The sequence below is a fragment of the Phasianus colchicus genome, chromosome 5 (assembly GCF_987193195.1).
Source record: "Phasianus colchicus chromosome 5, bPhaCol1.hap1.1, whole genome shotgun sequence".
In the NCBI taxonomy this organism is placed as follows: domain Eukaryota; kingdom Metazoa; phylum Chordata; class Aves; order Galliformes; family Phasianidae; genus Phasianus; species Phasianus colchicus.
Genome location: NC_143440.1, coordinates 57,384,995 through 57,410,291, shown reverse-complemented (window position 1 = coordinate 57,410,291; position 25,297 = coordinate 57,384,995). Strand labels below are relative to the sequence as shown.

The following is a 25,297-nucleotide window of genomic DNA, read 5'->3' as shown; positions in this document are numbered from 1 at the left end:
TGTGCAAATGTAAAGCCTCACCTTTTGCTTTGGCTTTTTAGTGAGCAAGTGCAGCAGGCCCTTAACTTCTCCCACCTGCTTCATCAGGTGTAATGGGGTACAGCTGGTCTTGCAGCACCTCACTGTCAGGGCAGCCTCAGCCCATGTAGAAGTGCTTTAGGTGGTGCTGTCAGGCTCTTCTCACTGCCCCAAGGCAGTGAAAGATGAGGTTTGCATCCTACAGCTACAGAGTATGTATGTGACTGATGCACATCCTCTCCTCCTTGGTGCAGCCTGCTAAGCTAGTTCTATGGCATTTTTGGGACTTGTCTTTCCCTGATGACTTGCAGATGCCGAATTCCTCGCACCCCAACTCCAATGATTCTGTGAAATTCAGCCTCAAGTGAGTTTATGTGTTTTACGCAGGAGACAGAGCAAGGCGGGGACTCAGGTTGCACTTGGACTACAGGGGATGGTGAAGCTGGCTTGCACCAGTTCACGATGGCTAAAATTGCAGTGTCCCCTTAGGGCTCCCTGGTGGTTGCAGATAGCACTGCAGGACTATGTTGCCCTCCCAGCACATGAATGCTCAAATTGTTGTGCTCAAACTGGGAGCTGGGAGCGTTGTGGTGGCTGTGGTGTTCCTCTGGTGGTAACACAGCTGTGCTACTAATTCCTTCATCAATCCAATGCCGTGATGCTTGGCTAACATCAGCAGAGATAAGCAGAAGCCCTTGGAGATGAGAGGGGTTCATTTTTTGAAGAGCAATTCAGTATTGTTCTTTGTATGGTCATAGAATAACCCAAATGGGAAGGGGCTGCCCATAAGGAATATAGAATCCAACTCCTGGCTCCATACAGCACCACCCAAAATCAGCCCAATTCCTCTTTGGATAAAGAAGATAGCTCTGCAGAGCTGCTTCTACCAGCACTGTATTTGTCTCTTAAATGTTTCCATTGCACACATTCCTGCGTTATCTGGATGCCACAATCTGGTAATGGGATGGTACTATTCACAGCAGATTTCCAAAAAGCTGGAAGGAGCATGGGGCAAGTCAGTAAGGAGGCTCTACCTGTTCTATTCATTAATGCTCTCATCAGTCACCTATTCCAGCACTCCTTCAATGCCTTGCTGCTTGCTCTGAAGGTAGTTAATCTGGTTGGGCTTTATTTTATCTTTTTCAGGAACCACTTTGGGAATGAAAAGTCCATGGCTGGCAGCATTCTGCTTTCTGCTCGCCTGAGCTTCCTGCTAAGCTTCTGTAGCTGTAATTGTCTCTGAAGAGCAGAGTGTCTCAGGTGCAGCTTGTATCTGCTGGTGCCCTCACTGCCTGCAGCATCAAAGCCTTGTTTCTGAGGAAGAAAAAAAAGCAGCTGAGAGCAAGAGCACCTTCCAAGAAAAGCCATTTATTAAGTGCAAGTTATATCCCACTGCAGTATCTTCCAATTGCCCCACTGCTCTCTGTGTTGGTACCAGCAGCAGGACCAGGCTTGTTGTGAAGGGGAGAGTAGATGTTAGATTTATTTCAGGGAAGGAGAGAAAGCACCGTGAGTAATGGTGAGTAATTTGACATTTAATTGTGAGTAATTAAAGTGTGTCATCATTGGGCTGTGACGGTGTAAAGAGGAACAGAATCAGATCCACTGGATTTGACATTTAGTGGCTTGTTCTGTGTCAGTTGGGAGTGACCCTCTTAAAGGAGGGTCACAAGGACTAGAAGTTGGGGCAGAGGCTGGTTTAATTTTATGGGATCACTGGATGATGGGAAGAATGGCTGTAAACGTATCACCCAGTGCTGTCTGTCCATCCCTGCAGCAGCCCAGTGGTGAGGCTTCTGCCTTGTCCCAGGCAGCCTGAGGTTCTCTCCTTCATACAATCATGGAATTGTTTGGGTTGGAAGGGGCCCTTCAAGGCCAGCTAGTCCAAATCCCCCACAGTGAACAGGAACACCTACATCTTCATCTGGTGCTCAGAGGCCCATCCAGCCTGATCTTGAATGTTTCCAGGATGAGGCATCCATCACCTCTCCAGACAACCTGTGCCAGTGCCTCACTACCCTTATCATAAAGAACTTTTTACTTATATCCCTTATTCCCTGCCAATGCCAGTGGCAGGGAATTGGGCTCTCTGCAAGCACAGGTTTGCTTTCAGCATTTCTGCAGATCTCCCATATCCCTGGTAGGGACTGACATGAGGTCAGCGCTGGGTATGCGTTGGCTTCTGGGCCCAGGGAAAGAAGCCCTGTCTGCCAAAGGGAAGAGGGGTGAACTGGCTGGAAAAGAGCCATTCTTCTGCCTTCTGCAGAACATTGTCTGCAGTGAAAGCCCTGCCTACTCCCATGTCAGAGAGTTGCTGAGAACCGAACCCAGAAAGGATTGCCAAACCCTCCACTGAATGCCAGAGGAAGCAACATCAGAAAAAGCCATCTGTCTCAGCTGAGGGACTGAATGGTGACTAAAACCATACAGTTAACTTCGCTTAATTGTCCTATTTGCCTAAAGCAAGTGATTAAACGAGGGCGTTCTGTACGTTGTTTGCATAGAAATCCACTTCTCCTTGCCCAGCCATGCTCTGAACGATTCACACTTGGACTGCAGAGTGGAGGAAGAAAGAGCACTTTGCTCTATTTTTATTTTCTCTGCTGCCTTGAAAATGGCTAGAAAAGGCAAATGGGAGCCTTAAACATTGGCTGACACCTTAATTGCTACCTAGCAATTAATGGCTACAGGCTTTCTTGGGCAGCTCACACATGGATATATCAGACACCTGGTTGCAGAAGAGCTTTTTGTTAAGTCATCTCCCTAAATATTGTGCCAAATGCTCTGTGTAGATTGAATTGCATTTAAATGAGGTGAGCGTGCAATGGATCATCTGACTGCTGATGCTTCCCTCCAAGTTTTGTGACAAATGGCTCTAAATGCAAGCACCATGTCTCAAACCCTGAACTTACTCCTCCAATTAAATACTGATCCTTTAAGCCCTATCTGGAGAAACAACATAGTAACAGCAGTCATGCGTGTTTGCACAGAAAAGCAGAGGTGTGCATGTAGCAGGTGCTAACAGAGCTCTATGAATTTAGTTTGCAGGGATCACAGCAGCGCTGAGGACTTGAATAATGGGGTTGGAATCCATGGCATCTTTGGTGCAAGTTCTGCAGGAATTAGGGCACAACCTGTGATGCCTTCACTGTATGCAAACACCACAAAGAGTGCTGATGGGTTGCTGAAATCCCCATAAAACAGTGTTGTCTGGCTGCTCAGCAAGATGCAGTGGCTGACATGGAAAGAGTCCTAGGGGCGTGCAGCTCAGTGATTAGTCAGTCCTGGTTACCACTTCCTCCGATTAGCAGCAAGCAAATCAGCATGCTTGAGTCAACAAGGGCCTCGGGAGGAACCAGACTTCCCCAAACCACTGCCAGATGTCAGCAGACGCTCCGACCCTCCCGCCTTGACCTTTTTGGGTCTCAGTGCTCATAATTAGCTGTTAACATAGACGTGTTTCCGTCGCTCTTCCCCTTCTGCTGCAGGCTGCCCAGAAACATTGTTAGCTCAGCTGTAATGAAGCCATACGCGTGTGGCTCTGCAATGCTGCAGAGCGTTTCATCTCCATCGCTGTTCCACCCAAGCAGGAACCCTGCTGGAATCATGTGGGGTGCAGCCTCACTCCCATTTGGGTCCTCCTCTTTCCCACTTGCTATCTTTGATCACAGAATCATTTCAGTTGGAAGAGATCTTTAAAGACCATCCTGTCCAAGTCCTCTGCCAGAGCCCCATCCAGCCTGACCTTGAATATCTCTGGAGGCACAGCACTCACCACCTTTCTGGGCAACCTGCTCCACTGCCTCATTACCTTTGTTGTAAAAAACCTTTTCCTTATATCCAGTCTAAATCTACCCTCTTCATTTTGAAACCATTTCCCATTATCCTATCCCAGCAGACCTTACTAAAGAGTCTGTCCCCTTTCTTACAGCCCCACTTTATAAACCCAAAGGCCGCTCTCAGCTCTCCCCACAGCCTGCCCTCCTCCAGGCTGCACAGCCCCAGCTCTCAGCCTGTCCTCGTGGGGAGATGTTCCATCCCTGGGACCATTTTTGTGGCCCTACTCTTTTTTTTTTTTTTTCTTCAGTCCTCTTATCTGTGGTTTGACAGAAATAATTAAATGCTATAATTGCTTTGGCCTCCCTTCAGTGAGCATTTGCCCAAGCCAGTAATACAAGAGCAGCTCTGCTGATATCTGTTTGTGCTCAGAACATCTGACAGGACTCAGTAATGTTTCTGGGAACATTAGGAACCCAGATGGGCATGTATTGGGGATGGTCTGAAGCTGGATGCTTCAGACCCCAAATCACATCAGATCCATTGAGTTTCATGTATTGGCATTAAGATGTGCTCACATTTATCCCCAGCTATGTTTACAAACCTTCTTCCAGCATGTGTGATGATGCTGTCCCAAATAAATGGCGTGGGACACCTCTTGTGCATCTGTATCCCTTTGCTTCTGATGCATTTCAGGTGAGTTAATAGTTCTGTGCTTAGGAAGAGCAGAACTTTTCTGTTGCTAACATTAGATTTATTATTATACCTATTATTTTATATTTATTTCTAAAGGAAAATATTTCTTAATAATATGTTGATAGTAATAATATATTGATATTAATAATTCCTTAGGTACTGACAAAGAGTAAGAATTTAAAAAGCCACAATAGATCAATTGTGTGGAACAGCATAAATAATAACAGGAAAAGCTGAATGATCAATGAAAGAAAATATGTGAACCATTTCTGGAATACAGCACGTGAGGAGTTTTTTTGCAGCAATAGAAGTATTCTCTGTAACATTTCTTCACTTGCTTTGCTTAATGATAACCAACTCTTAAAAGTCCATCTTCTGCTACGATGCTACCGAGAGTCAGAAAGAGGAGGAATATTTTAAATTCACTTTGAAGCAGTATTCCCGATGTTAATTCAAAGGTTAATCTTGTGTTGTTTGGAAAGCTGCTTTTCTGCCCAGCCTCCCTGTGATCTCTTTAGCTACATCTGATAACGAAGGCTTGAAAACTCCAGATTAGAAATTAAATTCCACCTCTGTGGCCCAGCCCTGATGACCCAAGGAGTCACATAAAATACTCTTTCCTTTGCAGTGAGCTCTTTGAGCTAATGCTGTTGCTTTTGACTTAAGATTGAGAATTCTTCTGGGGAAAAGCTAATTACCACAGAATCACAGAATAGCTTGGGTTGGAAGGGACCTCAATCCCCCACCCCCTGCTTTGGGCTTGTTGCCCCCCTACCAGATCAGGCTGCCCAGAGCCCCATCCAGCCTGGCAATAGGCACCTCCAGGGCTGGGGCACTCATAAAGTTCTCAGCAATTTTTGTGACCTTCCTTAGCAGAATTTGAAATCTTTTTGGTACACATGCATGTGATATATTACTTTCCAATTCCAACTGATTGTAGGGATTTGCGCTTGTAAATAAAAAGAAAATGAATGCAAATAAGCAGAGGCAAAAAGAAAATTTGGTCATCATTGTTTTTCTCTCGCCAGGAAAGAGAGGCTGAATCAGTGAGGTGTTGAGACTTGTTCCTGGCATCGATAAGGATCTCTCTTTCTCTCCTACAAAATGCTACATTAGCAATAATCAGTTTCCCTGCTTTAGCCCTGCAGTTGTCTTCCTTCTGCATCGTCCCCGAACCCACAGGTCTGCCATCTGAGAATGCAAAAATCCCAACAAAAATGAAGAGCTGGGACACTTCAAACACTTTTCTTTCTCCCCAGTGCTGCTGGGATTTCAGCACCGTTTGCATTATCTTCTCCCTGCAGCTGAGGCATGTGGCATTGCTGCTGATCTGCACTGCGGTCGCTCTGTGGTGGGTTTTGCAATGATCTGATGGGTGACCGCCTTATGTGTTGGGCAATGGTACACAACATTCTCATGCTGGCATTGCTGCTGCCTTCAAGATGCTGAAAACAAAGGGAAATAATACAAAACTACCTCCTGCACCTGAAGCACGTGGTTCTGCATTCTGCTACCACTGCAGCTGCCTGCACCATGCTGAGTAGTGAGGCCTTGCCTTCAACCTTCACTTGACAAGGCTGCTATTTTCCTGTTAATGTTTGGGGTTGTGGTGTTGGAAGTGAAAGAAATCCAGGAGTGGCACATGTTAGAGTGAGGGAAAAGCCACAGTTTTCACAGGCCAAACCCCAAATGTCTTTAAGCTCTTTTAAATTGCAGCACCAACACAACCTAAAATCATAGAATCATTTTGAGTTGGAAGGGACCCTTCAAGGCTACAGGGACACCCACAGCTCCATCAGCTGCTCAGAGCCCCATCCAGACTGACCTCTCTGGGGCAACCTGTGCCTTATTGTAGAAAACCTTTTCTGCTTATATCCAATCTAAACCTCTTTCAGATGGAAACCATTTCTCCTTGTCCTGTCACAACAGACCCTGCTAAAGAGTCTTTCCCCTTCTTTCTTACAGCCCCTATAGATACCCAAAGGCCACTCTCAGCTCTCCCCAAGGCCTTCCCTTCTCCACGCTGCACAGCCCCAGCTCTCAGCCTGCCCTTGTAGGGAGATATTTCATCCCTGGGATCATTTTTGTGACCTTCCTTTGGAAGAACTCCAGCAGCTCCACACCTCTCCTGTACTGAGGACTTCCCATCTGGATGCAGTGCTCCAGGTGAGGTCTCACAGCACAGAGCAGAAGGGCAGATCCCCTCCCACACCCTGCTGGCCATGCTGCTTCGGATGCAGCCCAGGGTATGGTTGGCTTTGGGCTGCGAGGGCACAGTGCTGGCTCATGACCAGCTGCCATCCACCAGTGCTCCCAAGGGCTGTGCTCCATCCTTACACCTCCAACTCGTACTGACAGTGGGTTGCCACAGAGCAAACTCACTGGCTGTGTTGAATCTCATGATGTTCACCTGGGCCTGCTGCTTGAGCCACCTGGGTCTCTCTGAATTTGAATGATAAAAAATCTGAATGGTTTAGTGGAGGGTTGTTAGTTAAGGCAGTATGGTTCCTCCTCTGCTCTGCTCTTGTGAGGCCCCATCTGCAGTACTGTGTCCAGGTCTGGAGCCCCCAGTACAAGAAAGACAGGGAGCTGTTGCAGAGGGTCCAGAGGAGCCACAAAGATCATCAGGGGACTGGAGCACCTCCACTATGAAGACAGGCTGAGGGAGCTGGGCTTGTTCAGCCTGGAGAGAAGAAGGTTGCAGGGTGACCTCATTGCAGCCTTTCAGTACCTAAAGGGAGCCTACAAAGAGGAGGGGAACCAACTCTTGGAAAGGGTAGATAACAGCAGGACGAGGGGGAATGGTTTGAAGGAGAGAAGATTGAGGTTGAATGTCAGGGGGAAGTTGTTTGCTGTGAGAGTGGTGAGGTGCTGGAACAGCTGCCCAGAGAGGCTGTGGATGCCCCGTCCATCCCTGGAGGTGTTCAAGGCCAGGTTGGATGGGGCCCTGGGCAGCCTGGGCTGCTATGAGATGTGGAGGTTGGTGGCCCTGCATGCGGCAGGGGGTTGGAGCTTCGTGATCCTTGAGGTCCCTTCCAACCCTGGCCATTCTGTGATTCTGTGGTTAGGTCATGGTTGGACTCGATGATCTTTAAGGTCTTTTCCAACCTGACTGATTCTATGATTCCATGATTCTATGAATGCATCCCTTCCATTTGAGTGCCTAACTTTGCACACTGCGCTGCTTCTCAGGAGATCCAGGCTGCAGATCTGAGAGTTTTGGATCAAATAAGGGAAATTTACAGACAACGGGTGAACAAACCAGAGCCTAGAAACTCCGCAACGTATCATCCGCATGCGAGGTCTGAGGCTGTCAGGGCTTCTCCTGCCTCAGTCTCGTTGTAAAAAGCTCAGCGCAGCTCTGTATCACGGGGCGGCAGGGAGGCAGCTCCGCTCCTTTAACGGGAGGGAGGCGGGTGGGTGCTGGGGACGTGCGGCACCGCCTTCTCCTCCTCCTCCTCCTTCTTCCCCGCCCGCTCCCTTCCTGCCAGCCAGCGCCGCGCAGGCACCAGCCCGGCTCTTGCACTCCGGCCCCGCAGCCCGGTGAGTCCCGCCCTGGAGCGCGGTAGGCCCGGCCCGGCCGTGCGGGGAGCGATGCGGTCCCGGTGCGACCTGCGGGGCGCTTGGTTCGGGCCCGGCCGGGTTCGGGGCAGGTGCGGGCGGGGAGGCCGGGCCCAGGCCTCCGTTCCCAGCAGCGGCCTCGTGGGGCAGCGGGGCTGGAAGGGAGGGAATGAGGGCGGGTGGGGGGGGGTGTCTGTCTGTCTGTCTGTCTGTCTGTCTGTCTGTAGTAACCTTAAAGCGGCCGTGCTGTGGAATTAAAAAAAAAATAAAAAAAAAGGGCGATACGGAGCGTTCGTCGCTGCGAGGGGAGGAAGGTTTTTTCCCCTCGTCACAACGTGCGCCCAGCCCTGCGTGGCGGGGTGGAGGCAGCACGGCGTTTATCGAGGGGGTTTTATGGGGTTGGGGTGCTGAACCCCCCCCTCCCCCGGGCTAATTTCCTATGAATGGAGCTCCAGCTAGGCCTTGTGCTTTGGCTCAGTTAATTCCAGCCCACTCCTTATTTTAATTAAATATACGTTGTTAAGGACAGCACAGTGTAGTATCTTTTTGTGTTCGGCAGTGCCTGATGCTACTTTCAGTCTCATCAGTTGACAGCCCGTATGAAGGGCTGTGCTGCGTACAGTCACGAATGGAAGAACTTAAAGAAGAGCGTCTCTCCCACTGTTCGCTTCTGCAATGAGCTGGTACTTCGCTGTAGTCATTCTCTACTTTAAATCCTCTTTCCCCCTTTCTTTTCAGTACCTCCGTCGCCGCCTCTGCCCAACAATGCCCATATGGCATTTAGCAGGTGTAGCTGACAAGTCCTATTTAACGTCTCCTCACATATGACAAGGCAGAAATCCCTACTAGGAGCTCGCAGTGCTGTGGAAGTAAGAGGGGATCCTCAGTTCTGTTCCCAGCTGCACGGAGAGGTTCAGGCTGGCAGAGCCGCTGCTCTCCTTCCCATAACTGTGCTGTGATTCCTGTCCACCAGCAGGCTATGCAACTTGCTTTACCACATATTTTTTCTCTTGCCTCATGTGCTGATGCTGCTTTCTGTATACTGTGATTAAAATAACTTTTGTGTGTAGCTGCGGTGGGGAAGGGTTGGGGTTTGGATGCAAATGCCAATGCTCTGTTAGAGTTACTACATACATACCTTTTTTGTTACATATTTTTCTCCCCTTCTTATCTAACCAGAAGATGCTTTCTGCTGTCAGAAATAGCAGTAGTAGGAGGGTATGAAGTATACAGCTAGTTGTTAATTTGGTTCTTTATACCCCACTGTCATAAAAACCTTACTTCGGGTAAATTAGTCTGCTAATGACAGCTTCTGAAACACCTTAAAGAGGAGGGAAAGGCTTGATCAGGTCAGTGTCAAACTGCTGTGTTAACCACAGAACAGCCTGCCCTTGCAGCATCTGTTCTGTCTGAGATTCTGGCTCAAAATTGTCTAATCATTGCTTGAGCGTTAAACCTGGGATTGACAGAATCCTCCCAGAACTGAAATTCTGCATGGATTTCAGAGGCTGTGGGTGTAGCTTAAATACACTTTTGGCTGAGACCCTTACCCTAAGGATGTGGCTGGAGAGGACACTTGTTTTATTTTAAGCATCGAGCTTGGTTGCTCCTAATCCCTTCCCCTTTACTGCCAGGACACCCATCCCTCATCACTGACTGCTGAGAACTCCAGCTCCTGAGTTCCATCCTCTGGGTGAGCAGGGCAAGTGCCATCCCAGATAATACTGTAGCAGGAGAGCCCTTCCTTCTGCTTGTTCCAAACATGGAGCCAGCATGCAGTCTGGTGGGAGGCTGGGGGCAGAAGAAAGCCCTCAGAAAGATCAAGTTTAGTTTCTCAGTGTATAGGAAACATCCGTGTTGTGAGCGCTGCTTGTAATGTAACTGCTTTTGGGGTAAACTTGATCAGTTTATTCTACACCACCACCTCCTCAGGAAAGCTGCTCCAGAGCCTCCTGCAGGTCTCAGAACAATTGCTGTGCTGCCAGCCTAATGCAGTTTATGGCTGGTTTGTATAATTTGTGTTTGTTCTAGCAGTGCCATTTGGTTTAAGCAGTTGTTTTCCCTCCCTGAGGCAATTAGAAGGAGCAGTTGTATCCCCTCATAGCTGCTTGTTCTGATAGGGTAAATGAGTCAAAGTCTTTATGTTCCTTCTTATCCTCTCATCAATATTCTTCTTGTTTCCTTCCTGATAAAAATCTTTTACCCATCAAAACCTTTTTACTAGAAAGGGAGTTTTATACATTTGTATTTAGTTCTTAAGCACCCTGCTCAGCTATGTTGGCAAATCAAGCATGATTGGACTATTCTTAACAAAAGGAGTGGTTTGGGGGCCTGCTCCCTGTCGTAAGCTCCTAAACATTCTGATGTTCCTCGGGTAATGATTTCAGGCTGATGACACAGGGGCTAAATCTGTGCCAGGCAAATCACTTCTTGTCAATGACTGTGCACCAACTGCAGAGATGACAGATCGGAGAGCTGCCCGATTGTGGCTTGCAGGAATCTGTTTCTCCTCTTGTCATTATATGAGATGGCCAAACAGATAGAACACACGATGCCTTTAAATATATATATGTATTTATATTGTAGAAGCTGAAAACTCTTTTCCTGTTTGCAAGTCTGAACTCCAGCTGGTTGCAGAGAGATTGCTGCTTCTGAGCGTTGAAAACTTAGCAGTTCTTGCCAGGGTGAAGCCTTCAAAGTAATGTTTTATAAAATGTGGACTTGTTGACTTCTTCTTGAAGGTTGCCTCTGCTCTCTGATTTGGGAATGCTGTGCCTGCTGCTGTGAGCATTGCCTGAGAGCAATGGGATGTTTCCTCCACAGTGCTTAATTGTATCTTTTATTTCCAGTGAGTTTGGAGTGGGAGCAGCGATGGTTGCATCGATACGTGCCTGTGCTGAGCCAGGCTGCTGCTGCAGCTTGCAGCCCATGCAGTGATGATCTGCAATTCCTCTGCAAGGTTTTTCACACAGGAGCAGGAGCAACTCGTAGGCATTGAGGTGCTTGTGCCTCAGCTTTGTCCTCCCTTGGTTGCCACGCTGCTGCCTGTGTGCAGGAGCGCTGCACTTTAATTAGATTATATTAGAATGAATAAGTGAATTTGAATAAATGAGCTTATGGAGGCACTCTCAGGTCAGCTTAGGCCCTAAAAATAGGTGCCGGGCACAGGACAGGCTTGGTGCAGTGTCTGTCAGTACAACGACATTGAATGGAGATCTGCCTGTGAATGCAGAAATTCTGCTGCCTTGCTGTCTTTCTGGCCAGGATGCTCCGGCGCCTCGTTGGTATGAGAAATGTCAGAACGTGCTCAAATGTGGGCGTTCTTTAATGGCAGCTTGGTGGGATGCTGGAAGGGGAAATAACGGCTGTGGAAACTGTACTAATCCGAGGTGCTAAAGAATGCAAATCTCATGATCCTTTTTAATGCTTCCCATCTAACTGAAAAGGTGATTTTTTAGTAAGGCTTTTAGATGCTGCTGAAACAGGGGAAAAAGAGAAAAGGTCTCTGTTGTAAGTATGTACACGAGAGCTCTGGGAGGCTCCTTCTGGCTCTTCCTAACACAAATATGAAGAATATTGTTTCTATGTGATGCAAAGAAGTAGCTCAGGAATGTTGAGCCTTCAGTTTTGCTGTGCAGTGTCTGGGGGATGGGAGGGAAGGAGGAGCAGGAAGGGTGAGATTTTGGGTTAATCACAAGCAAAAGAACTACTTTCTTACAGTTCTCCCCCTTGTTTTCTGTAATGTGCCTTGTTTTTGTTAGTGCTTCGTGTCCTACCTCGCTTATCAACGTTCACAGCTCTACATTCCTCTTGCTGAGCAGAATTAGCTGCAGTTTGTTCCCCTTGTCTTTCAAAGACTTGTGTATAAGGGGAGCAGCTTTCTCACTTTTCAAGTTGAACTTCATCTCAGCTTGCTCTGAGGCTGCATAATAACTCAGAGAAAGTGTCTGTAAATTAGCAGAGTTGGCAAGCTACTCATTTTCCTGCCTTAATGATCCCTATTACAAATAGCATTGTTCTCAACCAGCGGTACCAGCAAACTGCTGCTGTCACTGTCAGCTGCACAGGACTTTCACATCCCATGCAAACAAAACAGTAAACTCTGCAAAGTGACACTTATCACAGGGTTCTCCCAGCAGTGGAGGCAAAGTGCTGCTGCAAAGTCCAAGCATTCACACTGATCTTATCTCCAGGCAAGGTCCCAGTGCTGGAACTGGTTTGCAGGCTGGCACTGTGGCACTGGTTCCTATGCCAGACTGCTGACCCTGCTGTCTGCTCTGCGCTGTGCTAGCTGGAGCTGCTCAGGGCTGGGTGATGCTGCAGATCACTCTGGAGCTCAGGCACGTTGCTGCCTGCTGCCCTTCTGAGGGAAACAGCTCTGTGCTGTGGAATCGAGGATCTGGAACAGAGCTGCTGTTTTTCTTCAGGTTGAACGATGAGTTGAGCGTCAGGGAAAGCTTTTTTGCTGTGTCAGAGGAGGTGTTTTAGTGTTGCTCAGCAAAACGTGACTCCTGGTTTTTGGGCTACACGTATTCATTGAATGGCTAACCTCAGGCTGACTGGCGTCCAGCTCGTGCAGCGTTTGCGAATGACCCAGGGAGAATGAAGCTTTGGGATTACGTGGGTGTTGAAGGCTTTTAAGGATGGTATATTTATGCCCATGATTCACGATGCTTCCAAACGTGATCCAGCTCCCATCCTGCAGAGGGGAAGTCCCTCGGTCCAGTGTCTGTAACCTCTCACTGAGCTGTGTCACAGCTACAGCAATATCAACCTGGTTATTTTGGGCTCCTCATTCTCATACATCCAGATTCCGATCCCCACCACGAACATTTCTTACAGCAGAAATGCTGGCTTCATTCTGCGTTTCTCCTAGTTACTTTCTCCTGTTGGACTTAAAATGGCAGGTGGGATATTCTAGGGCAGAGGCAAATTCTAGCACATCCTGCCGTTGTGTGCAAAGGTGTCTTAGGTCTGCCTGCACCCTGTGTGAAGGAAGCTGCTGAGCCTGGGAGATGAAAGCATCCCCTCCCTGAGCTGTCTGGTGGTGGAGGCCATGCCATGCATGATCCCAATGCTGTCCCTCCCTGAGGGGTGTTGCAAGGAGACTGCTGCTGGCGGGGGCACTGGGGAGGACTTGTAATCCATTTGCAAGTGCGTAGCTGTCGAGGCAGATGATGACTAAGCTATTGCACAAGGTTCAGCTCTTTGGGGAGAGTGCCAGGATTGGACCAAATCATGACTGACTGATAAGAGAGCCTATAATGTCAGGCAGCTGATAACCGTGTTGTTCTGGTTTAATCTGACCACTGCCTATGACTATTTTTATTTTTTGTTTCCCCTCAGCCTGTTCACTGGGGAGTTCTGAGTTGAAAATCTTCATTCAGTGAGGCCAAAACTGGTGCAGCCCGGTTTGTGGGAGGAAGTGAGCAGTTCCCAAGCTCTCAAGGCGAGTGCCCGATGGCAGAAGTATTTCAGGGCTGTGACTCAGCTGCACTCCTCGCTCTGGGTCGGGTGGATTTCTTCCTGCTGGGAACCCAAACCTGCCTGCTATAGCTCTGTCTGAGCGCCCTGGCACACGGGGAGGTTGGAGGTTCCTACCTTCCTCTGTAACAGAAGGGAAAGTAAGGCTAGTGCCTCTGATTTTACATGCATTTCCCATTTTCGGAAGGAAGCCCTGTGAACAGGGATGTGGACCAGTTGCAGTATCACTTCTGCCCTTCTCGGTCTCATCTGAGAGCAGCAGGCACAAGGACTACAGCAGATTACATGTAGCCTTTCAAAGGGCGTTTTCAGTTCTGAGTTGAGCAGTGCTGTGGCAGAAGGGCTTTTCCTCCTGGGGCTGGAAGGGAACTTCTCTGCCTCATTAAACCCAGGGAGGAGGGCTCAGCACATCCTCCTTGCTGACCAGGAGGTGTCTGTGGTTCTCAGTGGGGGTGATGTTGGGAAGCTGCTAGTAAATGGAGCACGTGAGTGAGCGTTGTATCCCAGCTCACACCTACTGACCTTTGCTTGTGTAAATACCTGTCAGGAGTATGTGCGGCTTACGCTGAGATGAATTGATTAAAAACTGCTGCTTTTTCAACATTACCTGTGCTGCTTCATTTTGTATGGCAAAGATCCACCAGAGCTTCGCTTCTCCATATTCAGACTGACCAGAGAAGAGTTCTTGGCTTAATGTTTGCCGGGAAAGTGTCCTTGCCAATGACAAGCTTTGCCCAAAAGAGAGACAGAGGCAGTATCTCAAAGCCTTGGAAACTGTCAGGCTTCAGGGAGGATTTGTGGAGTGTGTTAGGATTTCTGCTTGCTAGGCACTACCTTCAGTCCTCATTTGTTACCTTCCTTTAAGGTCACTTCCATATCCACAACCCTTGCTACACTGCTGCTAGGATTGGGTTGCGTGCTAAATTTAGTAAACCTCTTTACAGCTTAGTGTGCATGTATGTATATGTAAAAACACATTTATTTTTGTTTAAAGTAGCTTTTAATGGGTTAGAGCCCGGTACAAAATGCACAACGGTGTGAGGTTTTCCCTGCATGGGTGGGAGCTCACAGGGTGGTTATGGGGTGATAGGTTGGCTCTCATCTCCTCCTTGCTGCACTTAAACACGTGGATTGGTGGGAGGGTTGCTGAGGCATGATTACAGCTTGCCTCGTGTGGGCTGCAGGCTGAGCCATGCACTGAGTGCCAGCTGATGGGTTCTGCTTCAAAACTTGTAAAAGCTAATGAAAATTCTGGATGAGGTGTTTTCATGCTTCAGCCCCCTGGTTTCCTCTTTTTCTTTTTTTTTTCTTCCCATTCTTCCAAAGGAAGAATTTCATGGCTGTGTGTCTATTTCTAAATTGATTTCTTAATCCCCTCCCCTCCATTACAGGCTGCGGGAGCAATAGGGGTGTAACCAAAGTTGGAGGCAATTAAGTTTGCATCTGTGTGATTGCTGTGAAATATTTATTAAATCCTTGCATGCCAAACGAGGAGCAGACTGTGGGGCAGTAAAGCAAGGAGAGCGAGAACCCAGAGAAGCATGAAGGAAATGACCTAAATTACTCTGCATTTCTTTTGCTGAACATTCTTAGGGTGTTTTTTTTTTTTTTTTTTCATTATTTAAAGCAACCTAGCATGTTCTTAAGCCTACGTGTTCATGGAAGCTGTAGTTCACATCTGAGCACGCTGATCAGTTCATCTGATTGCTTTGGAGTGTTATGAGGCTGTTTGTAGGGGATGTTTTCAGGGTATTGGGGTGTTGATTTGAACTCAGGGCTTTGACAATGACAATGAAATGCAGCTTTAAGATCACTCTTATGAGGCTAGTCCTTATGGTCACAAGTGGAGCAAATCAGCAAACCTGTAGAGATGCACTGTGAACTCATCCGTAGTGTAGTTCTTGTCTGCTGGTAAGCCCTCAGTGCTAGGCTGCATATGGGATTATGCAGTGAACTGGTGTGTGGAACTGGGATCAGTATGCTAATGCTCAGAGCAATGCTAGCGAGCCTCAGCATTGCTCATCTATGGAATCAACACCCACAGGGGGAAGGTGGTCAAAGGGAGCTTCACAGCATGGCTCAGGCATAATTAAAGGGCATGAAGAAGGTGTGGAGGAGCCTTTCCCCTGGTGCTGGAGGGCAGCTTACTGCTCTGCTGCAGATCTTTAAGACCGTGTGCTGGAATACTTTGCTGTTTCCTGCATGTGTTGCTGTGCAGAAGTGATCTGAGAGCTAACAGAATGGTGTCTTGGTGCAGCTGTAGCAGTGAGGTGCCTGCAGTAGCATGGTAGGTGTTTGGGGTGGGTGATGATGTGAGCCTGCAGTGCCACCCTTGGTCAATGGATTTCCTCCTCTCTTGAAGGAGGGTGGAGAGGAACCTCAGTGCTTCGTTGTCTCAGTAGAGAAATCACCCCAGTTCAGCAGCAGTTCCTTAAACTTCGCATTGTGCTTTGAAATAGAGTTGAAAGTTCCACCTTATAATGCAATTTATACATTGAAATACGCTGGAGTAATTTGCATGCTGCTAATGCTGTGTATAAGGATTGCTTCTAAAGCTTTTTGTTCCCTGACCATTTTGAAGCTTTTAACTAATGTTTTCTAAGAGTATCAGCAGCTTAGCTGTGCCAGTGCTATCCTGTGCTGGGTAATGCCATGCTTCAGGGTATGTATGGAAGGAGAGCTGTGCTGGGAAGCAGCTAACCTGGCTGAGAAGTGAGTGTTTGTGATGGGATGCTGCTCATCCTTTGGTGCAGATGTCTGCTGGCTCAGAAAGTCAAAGCAGCAGTGTTTTGGCAAGCCCATCATCAGCTTCTGTGGTACAGATTGTGTCCTCAGTGTGCTTTGACCCATCCTCTGTATTTGAAGGAGTTTATAAATACAGCATGGGGTTTTAATCTTGCAATTGATTTTAAATGTAAGCACAACTTGTAATAAAATCCAGCCCTCCCTTGCAGGTGTCATTCTTAACAACATAACCAGGAATTAAAACTCACTGATTGCTGCTAGCAAAGGACTGCTGGAGGCCTCTTGTATCCGTCACAGCGCATTCCCTGCAATCCTGGGCTCTGCTTTGCCTCTGGCTGAGCTGGGAGCAGGAGGCTGCTGTGGGACTTGGGATGTGAGGGCTGCAGGCAATGCTGCTGCCACACCGAGCAGCTCATTGCCTCGATGACTGAAAGCATATTTCCAACTTGCAGTTAAAAACGACTAACAACAGGCCACGGATGCATTTGTTCCCATGCCAGCATTGTCCTCTGGCTTCAGCCCCACCCTGCGAGGTAAGACTGGAGGAAGCTGGAGGGCTGGGTATGACACCGGGGTAGTTTGGAGCAGGGGGAAGTGAGGAGAGCAAGCAGTACCAGCCCAGGGTGTATGAATCCTACTGCAGTTTTGTGTCTTCCTCAACCACGGCTGTGGGATGTAGAACTGAAGGCAAAAATAGCTGTGCTGATGGAGTGCTTCCCCAGCTGTGTGCAGCAATGCGAGGCTGGGGGACTCACAGGCCCTAGTTTGGAAGCTGTGCTCTGCGTGTTGATGATGCCTCTATTTAGATGCCTCTGTCAACTTGGAGGAACTCTGACTTCTGTATCTCAAGTCTGCGTTCCTCCTATCACCTAGCCTAAGCTGAACCTGCTCTTCTGAAGTCGTGGGGTTGAGAACTGGCTGCATCCCCCTGAGTTTTAAGCTCTTGGCATGTCTGTAAACTTACTACCGATCTGTGAACTTTGGTTGTTCAAGTGCTGGAAGTTTTTTCCCCACTTTTTTCAACTCGCTATGAAGGGTGAAAAATGCTGGTTTCACCTGCCTGTTGAGCTGAAGAATTACCAAGACTTGAGCTGAAGCATTATCAAGGTTTAGCCTGGGTGTAAGATGTAGCAGTCGTGTTTCATTGCTGCCTCCTGATGCGCTAATGTAGCTAGATCTATGCCACATTTACAGTAACTTTGATGCAGCAATCACACCTTGTTTCTCTTTAGAGACAACTGAAATCCCTCAGCTGCTGAGACATTAACCTGTGCCTTGTCTCGAAACTTCAGATAGTGAGAAGAAACCACATGAAAGCATCTCAGTCACAAACGATTTGCAATCACTTAAAGGTTTTCATTTCCCTACATGAATTAACAACTCTCCTTTAACCTGTTGCCTGTTTCCAAGGTAGGGCAATCGTGTTTTCCCCCTAGGAACTCACGTGGAGCATCCCTCTGCTGTGTCTTTTCCTTTTGTCCTCTGCAGTTCAACAGAGGGATTCGTTGAGTTGCAGAAAGGTTAACAAAGCACTTTTTTTTTTTTTTTTTTTTTTGTCTGTGGTCCAGTCTCTTTGTATAGCAGACTGAACAGAAATAATGAGAAAATCTTGCTGGTGGAATGACCGAAGTTGTCATTTTGCAACACCAGGATAAAGACCTGCGTAAGCTTAGGGCTTCCAGCAGCCTGCAGGGTGGTGATTGCAAAGCCCATTGCAAGAACGTTCAGTGTTACTTTCTCTGCTTCTTTTGCGTCTAACAGCGTCAGAGCTATGGGGATCTGAACTGTTACAGTTCAGCAGTGGCTTCGTTTAAAATGCTTTTATTACAGTGAGCCTTCTGGGGCTTGGCAAGAAGGGGGAATTGTAGTCCTTAATTACAAAGTGAAGGAACAATTGCAATCGGACAGACGGGCAGCAGACCAGCATGTTTGTGCTGTGCCATCCCAGTGCACAAATGACCAGGGCAGGCTGTTACTGCACTGATTGGCTCTGATCCCTTTTAGGAAGAGATTGGAAAGCTCTCATTTTGGGTTATCACAAGGGTCCTTTGGGCTCCTGCCCTATTGCACTGAGCAGATCTGTTCCCACGTTTGCCCCTAAGAGCCTCCAGTGGAGGCACAGAGTGCAGGGAGCACAGGATGAAAATTGTATGTTCTGTGCACATATCCACACAGAGCCTCAGGCTGCTAGGAGGGAGATGGAAGAAAACACGTAACTCTTTACCTAGACTCAGTCTCTTTTTTTTCTTTCCCCCTCCTTTGAGCTGCTGAGCCTACGTGGTGGCTGGCATATGTATGGAAGTGCATTCCCCTGTTGGGAATGTTAAAAATAAGCACTACAATTTTCCCTTTCCACATACCAAAATATATTAATGCGCTGTTGCTTTGATTAGTCATTTCCTTTTCCTTTGTTCTACTTGCAGCAGGGTAGGGGACTGCAGGCACATGCTTTAGTTCAGAAATTGAATGCTAAAACGATTCTCCTGGGCTCGTACCTGCCTTGGCAGAGGATGACTTCTGCTGTCATCCACTAAATACGCCTTTATGTCTTGGTGAAGTTGCTTTTATGGTATTCGTACTAAAAATATCTTTGCCTGCTTAATTTTCTTTATAGGGGAAAGAAATTCTGATAGGAACGAAGTTAATGCTCTTACAATGAGCGTAATACAGCCTTGCAAGAAAACGTTGGTGACGTACTATAGGAAAACTTCCATGTTCTCTCATTTATGCTGAGGCTCCCTCTGCCTTTTACCCCATTACCTCCGCTCCCCAGTTCCATGCAAAGCCTTGATTGCGGGTGGAGCTTTTGCAGGGCAATAGTGTGACATTGCTGGGGTGTGCACAGCCTGGCTGTGGGACTGCTTGGTTGGGTGGGGAGGGCCGAAGGTTAATTGGTTCTGCTGGAGGGACTGCAGTGCTCAGCAGCCCTGCAGGGTCAGAGCCTCTCTGTGGCTCCGTCAGCACCGCTGCCTGTGGGTCCTATGGGGTGAGTGGTGGGTTGGGAACAGCACTTCTTGAGTGTTGGAGGAGATGCCTGTGAGCGTGCTGACACGTCTGACTGCAACGGCTGAGGGTTGAGTTAGGTTGTAATTAGGGGAATCAAGCAATAAATGAGAACTGTTCTTGTTGTGCTTGGGTTGGGGCAATCCCAGGTATGTAAATCCCAGGAGAACTCCTTGGGTTCTTGAGTTGTGCTGGTCCCCCAGCATGGGAGGGATGTGGAGCTGTTGGAGCAGGTCCAGCTCCAGGAGCATGAAGATGCTCAGATGGCTGGAGCACCTCTCCTACAAAGCCAGGCTGAGGGAGCTAGGGGTATTCAGCCTGGAGAAGAGAAGGCACTGGGGAGACTTCATTGCAGCCTTCTAGTACCTAAAGGCAGCTTATATACAGGAGAGTGACCTTCATTATGGTCTGATAGTGCTAGGACAAGGTGTTGTGACTTTTAATTTAACAGGGAGATCGAAGGTAGGTGTGAAGAGGAAACTCTTTAACCAGAGGACAGCGAGGCCCTGGCACTGCTACCCAGAGCTGTGGGTGCCCCATCCCTGGAGGTGCCTGAGGCTGTGCAGAGCCCTTGGGGTGATCACTGCTTCTGCAGGAATCTGTGGGCAGATAATGCAGCTGGGGCTTTTCCTTTACTAGTTGCATTCTCCTATATAAAAACCTGTGTTTTTTTTTTTTCTTCCACTTTTCTAAGTGAGCCTCCCAGTTCTTGGATTCCATTCATATTTTCCCAGCAATCTGCAGAGACATTTTAAAAGGGAAAAAAAAAAAAAAAAAAAGCTGAGCTGAAGACCTTTTCCACTTTTGTTTCTGTCTCCTTATTTTGCATTGATTTTTTTCTAAATATAAGCAGGGTATATAATACAAGAATGTATATTTAGGTAAATTTACTGAATGCACTGGAAAAGGGAAGAGCTTTCTCTCGAGTTGTTGTTCTCTGCAGGTTGCTGTGAGAGCACAAGTGGAATTTGGGTACTGCAGAGCTGCTGCTTGTACCTGCTTTCCCCTGTCCCCCTGTGCTTACAGAGGCTGAATTGAACGTGGAAGTAATGTGAATGTAGCAGCCTCAAATTGCTCAAGAGAGGATCTTAGGGTTTGTGTTTGTTTTTTTTTTAGCTTGGAATTTGAGCCTTATTTGTGACCAGAGCGAGCAGCGTCATGGCTACAAATGCTGCAGAGCTTGTTTGATCCAAGTAGAGCTCCCAGAGCCCAGCCAGGTAGGTGTGGGTGGCTCAGATGAAATACACTCTTGCCAGTACAACTTAGTGCTGTGTCAGAAGAGGATTAAAGTGCATGGGTATTAGATTGTCTGATAGCCTCCCAGCTGAGAGCTGCATGGTTTTGGCAGAAGCGAGCTGGGCATGATGATGTTTGCATTGTGTCAGCAGATGGAGGAGGGGATGAGGAGGATGCAATGAGAGAACAGCCAGGTTCACCAACCTGCAGCTGCAGGGCTGTGAGCAGTGGAGGTGAGTGAGGCAATGGGTGTTTATACAACAGACCGGGGAGATGTCAGAAGGCCTTTGTTGAGGTGCATAATGGCTTAAAATTTGTGTAAATGGCTTTTGTGTGTAGTAAACCCGAGCTGTTCTGGACTGTTGCATCAGCTTGGCTTGTACAAACTTCTCCTAACTTCTCCAACAGCTGATCAAAATAGCAGAACAGGGAGGGCTCGCTGCTTCTTCTCATCCAGGTGCAGGGCACACAGGTTTCAGGTGCTGACCCAAGAATCCTGCCTTAAATCTGTGCCTGGCTCATCTTGCTAGAGGCTGCACGATGCTGAGGAACTGCTCTTCAGGCTGGTAAAGTAAACTTGGCTTTGACCATTAATCTGGTAGCTCAGTCTTTTATTTTTAGTAGGTAATCCGGCTCTGATATGGCTGAGAAAGGGAAGGTAATATGGCATGAGAGAGAATGTAAACCCAGGTTTGTGTTGCTTGTAGAGCTAAAGCTAAGGCTTAACTCCATGTTGGATTCATTGTGCTGGAACAGGCTGTCCAGAAAGCTGTGGGTGCCCATCTTTGGAGGTGCTCAAGACTGACACCCTGGGCAGCCTGAGTTGGTGGGGGGTAACCAGCCTGTGGCAGCTAAGGGGCTGTAAGGTCCTTTTCTACCTAAGCCATTCTGTGCAGCTGGCTCAGTGTGCTTGCTGGCAGGTCTGTGGCAGCAGGGCTGCTCCTCTTATCATTGCTATTAGTATCACTGGCTGTGTAGCTGTTAAACTGCACAATCTGAGGCAATGCAAGTGACAGCAAATGAGAGATACAGCTGGGGATATCTTGGCTCTTTGGAGTTTCTGTGGTAGTGACCTTGGCTGTATTGCTGCCCAGCTTGGGATGCTGGGAAAACCTCAAACTGACATTAATGTTGTGTGTTAAGAGATGGAATTTCAAGGGAAAACGTGCAGCCTGGTGGGGCTGAGAAGGTGTTCCTCCAGTCCTGATGGCACCCCTATCAGCTGCTGATTTTTATCCTAAATCATCCCTTTGTAAAAGTTGCAAGAAAACTTCTCTTTCTTAAGATTTTTTTCAGCCCTAAGTGATAATGGTGTCTGTGTACTGGTGCCAGGAATCCCAGAAAGCTTCACCAAAGGGGTCTGGGTGGGTTTGGGGTGCTGGGAAAGGAGGATTGCCAGCTCCTTAGGCTGCTCTGTGCCAGCCCCACAGAGTGTGCTTCTGTCTCTGTGTCAACATGAGGTTGCTCGCTCTGCTTTAGCTGAAGTTAGTTCCAAGCTGGGATGTATCTCATCAGCTGCAGGGCTGCCACTGCATTTATTTTTTTTTTTTCAAGGTGTTGATTCTAAAGCTATATTTAAAAAGGGTGGGAAGAAAATAAAAAGGTTTTGGTTGAAGCAAAGTTACTCTTTTCTGGATTTTAATAAATCGTGTGTTTCTGTTAACTAACATCGAGCAGCTGAGAGCAGGCAGAGCCCAACAGATGGTACAAACAGCGGCACGTTTGGAATGGAAAATATTTACCTAGAGGGTATTTGAAGCACTGAGATCGTGCTCTGCAAATGGCTTAATTGTATCAGTGTAATCAAGTGAAGAAGGGGAAGATTTATCGACAAGTCTTCTCCTCTTGCAGTTAACAATTGGGAGGGGGGTTTGAGCACTGTTGAGCTGCACTTGAATAGATGTCCTTCCCAGGTAGGAGTTACTTTAATACTCGAATGGCTCGGTGTGTAAATACTGATGACTAAAGCTTTCCTCTGGCTGTATAAGTCAAGCTGTCAGGGCTGTATTTAAATGAAATCCTCTGAATTTTCACTGCTGTTTGTTGTGCTTTGCCCCAGCTCTGGGTTTTGAGAGGACTTCTGCCAACAGACTGTCAAGTGTAGCTCTGGATGCAGGGTTTAATATGAAAAAAGTGGCTTGGACTTTGCCATCTGGATCAAAGCTGCAGGTCAGTTTAGATCTCTGAGTTTTCTGGGTTATGGCTGATTTATTTTTTCTTTTTTGCACATCTTTCAACTGTGCAGCTTAAAAGGCAACCTGAAAGAAGGTGGTGTGAGCATACTGGGGGCTGTGCCTTTCATATAGGTGGCAGGTGAGATATGTACGTAACGTCTTAGTCTTCTACCTTTAAAATGGTGTTCAGGTATAGTCTGTTCCTCACTCTATTCCTGTGCTCCATTCCTCAGTCTGCTCCTTTGCAGAGCAGAGTGGTTTTGGGAACGTGTAACCCTGGAATAGAAAGGTGGAGGACATGGCATTGCAAGGGCTCATTACCTGCTGAAATTAGTCAGGTGTTAACGAGCTTGGAGCAAGTTTGATGGACTGAAATCCCTGCCTGCTGTGATGGCCTGGCTTTCACTGCTGCCTGCTGTAGTGTCACGTTGCAGGAGCTCTGCTGGTTTCAGTGTCATGTCTTGGTGCACAGAGAACAGGTTGGTTTTTCTGTGATGTTATAGGACTGCTGTAAATAAATAAAAAGCAAACACCCACCCCTGCCAAAAGAAACCCTTATGAATTACTCTGTAATTCAGTGGCATTGCTGACATGAAATGAATCATCTCTGGGTTTCAGGCAGCCCTTCTCTCGTTATCTTGAGCCCTGGGGTGGACGATGCTCAGACATTATCTGAGCTGTTTGCCCCTGCTGTACGGATGAGGAGCTGAACCTTGTTGCATTTTGTTCCCTGTGTCAAATCAGGCTGAAGTTCCTTCTTCCAGTGCCCATGTTATTTGCAGAGCACTGTGGGAGGATGAGTTTGGGAATGAAGCTGTTATTAGGATGATCTTCTTTGCAGCTGGCTAATATGAAGTGTGCTGTTAACCGTGTGTGGATTAAAAGGAAAAAGTGTTAGTGTTATCTCTGAGGAATTTATACAATGCAGCTGCTCCTCAGGCTTATTGCCGTGCTCCTGGTGACTGTTGAATGTGAGGAGTTTCACTGTGTCCTCTTGCCAGGCAGATGACTGACTTGAGTGCTGTATGCTGGGTGATGAGCATAGAAAAGCTAATTACTGTGGTGGGGCTGGGTATCCTCTGTGCATCACGTCTTAAATCTGCTGTGGGTCTTGTGGAGCTGCTGCTGAGAAAATGCCTGGGGAGAAACCCCAGTTAAAGGAGCTGCTGCCTTAGCTAAGCTTAGTATTCAAGCTGGGACAGGAGGTTTAGGTTAGATATTAGGTTAGATACAGAGGGTAGTGAGGCACTGGAACAGGTTGCCCAAGGAGGCTGTGGATGCCCCATCCCTGCAGGCATTCAAGGCCAGGCTGGATGTGGCTCTGGGCAGCCTGGGCTGCTGGTTGGCGACCTGCACATAGCAGGGGGTTGGAACTGGATGAGCATTGTGCTCCTTTGCAACTCAAGCCATTCTGTGATTCTATGATATGACTGTGTATTTCTCCCCCATGTTAAATGTTGTCTTTATAGAAGCACAGATCTCTGGAGATGACATGCATCTCGAGACCCAGGCGTTGGTAGGAGCAGTGCTCGTAACGTGCTGGGGCTAAGCGACGGGTGACTCATTAGCCAGATGGAGCTATAATTTATTTCTGTCTTCCCAAGTAAGTTAATCCCCTGGACCTAAACTGAATGAATATCCCCGTGAAATGCGGTGTCGGTGCCGAGTGAAACCTGAGAGTTAAATGCAGAAAGCAGAGGGTGTGTTATGAAATCCAGGCCAGTGTTAACTAGCAGAGGAAGTCAGGTGCAAGCAATAGCACTGTGCTAGAGCTCAGAAGTAGTTTCTGCAGTGTGGGCTCTGTTCAGGGGAACAAAAGTGCAGTCTTTTGTGAAATGCTGGATGGGAACAGTAATGGAGTCTGTGTGCAGACTGGACAGATGCTGTTTGTTCCCCTGTCCCAGAATGAGTGCTGCTTGGGCGCGGGCTGACCTACTCCATCATTTGTGCCCTATGATCTTCCAGATTTGGTTTTATACGCAGATGAGTGTTCAAGTGAATAACCTTAAGATTGAAAGCAACAAAGAGGTTTCTGTGCCACTTCTCACCTCCAGTGAGGGTGTGTGCAACCCGTGCCTCGACAGCTTTGGAGCTCATGTGTGGAGGTTTTTAGGTTGTGCAGCGTTCGCTTTTTTCAGGTTTAACAGGAAGAGCTTCTGTCCTGTTTCTGTTATTAGGGGATTTTTTTTCCCCTACTGATTGCTTCTGCTTCTTCCTAGGTGGCTTATTGAGAAATATGGAAGTGTGAGTGGGAATGGAGATTGTTGGAGGACAGCTGGCAGCTTTGCAAGGCAAACCCCTGTGCATTTATCCAGTAGTGAGGGTGTCACCTTGCAAAGACCTCTTGGCGAGGAGCAGGTGGCAAAGGACGTGGCTTTGGCAGCCTGCCTATGAGCCAGTATTGCTGTGCTCCAGGAGGTGATGCTTAAGTGGTTGGAAAGACCTTAAAGCCCACCTAGTCTCACCCCCTGCCATGAGCTGGATGCCTCCCATTGGATCAGGCTGCCCAGGGTCCCATCCCCCTGGCTTTGGGCACCTCCAGGGATAGTGTGCAATTGCCTTGCTTACTCCAGGCTGGGAAGGGGAATTGAGTGTTTGTTCCA

At 47.7% G+C, this 25,297-nt stretch overlaps 1 protein-coding gene and 1 long non-coding RNA gene across 10 annotated transcripts in view; both read left to right on the top strand.

Annotated features, from left to right (window-relative positions):
- The first annotated feature begins 100 nt into the window (after positions 1-100).
- Positions 101-3,835, top strand: LOC149917958 (uncharacterized). Its single transcript, XR_016467170.1, has 3 exons — positions 101-382; positions 1,165-1,537; positions 3,060-3,835. It is a non-coding gene; the product is annotated as an uncharacterized LOC149917958 (long non-coding RNA).
- A 4,092-nt stretch (positions 3,836-7,927) lies between these two features.
- Positions 7,928-25,297, top strand: part of KTN1 (kinectin 1) — a 70,045-nt gene continuing 52,675 nt past the window's right edge. For 7 of the 9 annotated variants that reach the window (XM_090141886.1, XM_090141883.1, XM_031605402.2 and 4 more), the window contains exons 1-2: positions 7,928-8,034; positions 20,401-20,501. The gene's annotated coding sequence lies outside the window, so the exon portion shown is untranslated. Of the gene's footprint in view, positions 8,035-20,400; positions 20,502-25,297 lie in introns of those variants that run through there. The other 2 variants (XM_031605398.2, XM_090141887.1) reach the window with 2 other exon arrangements.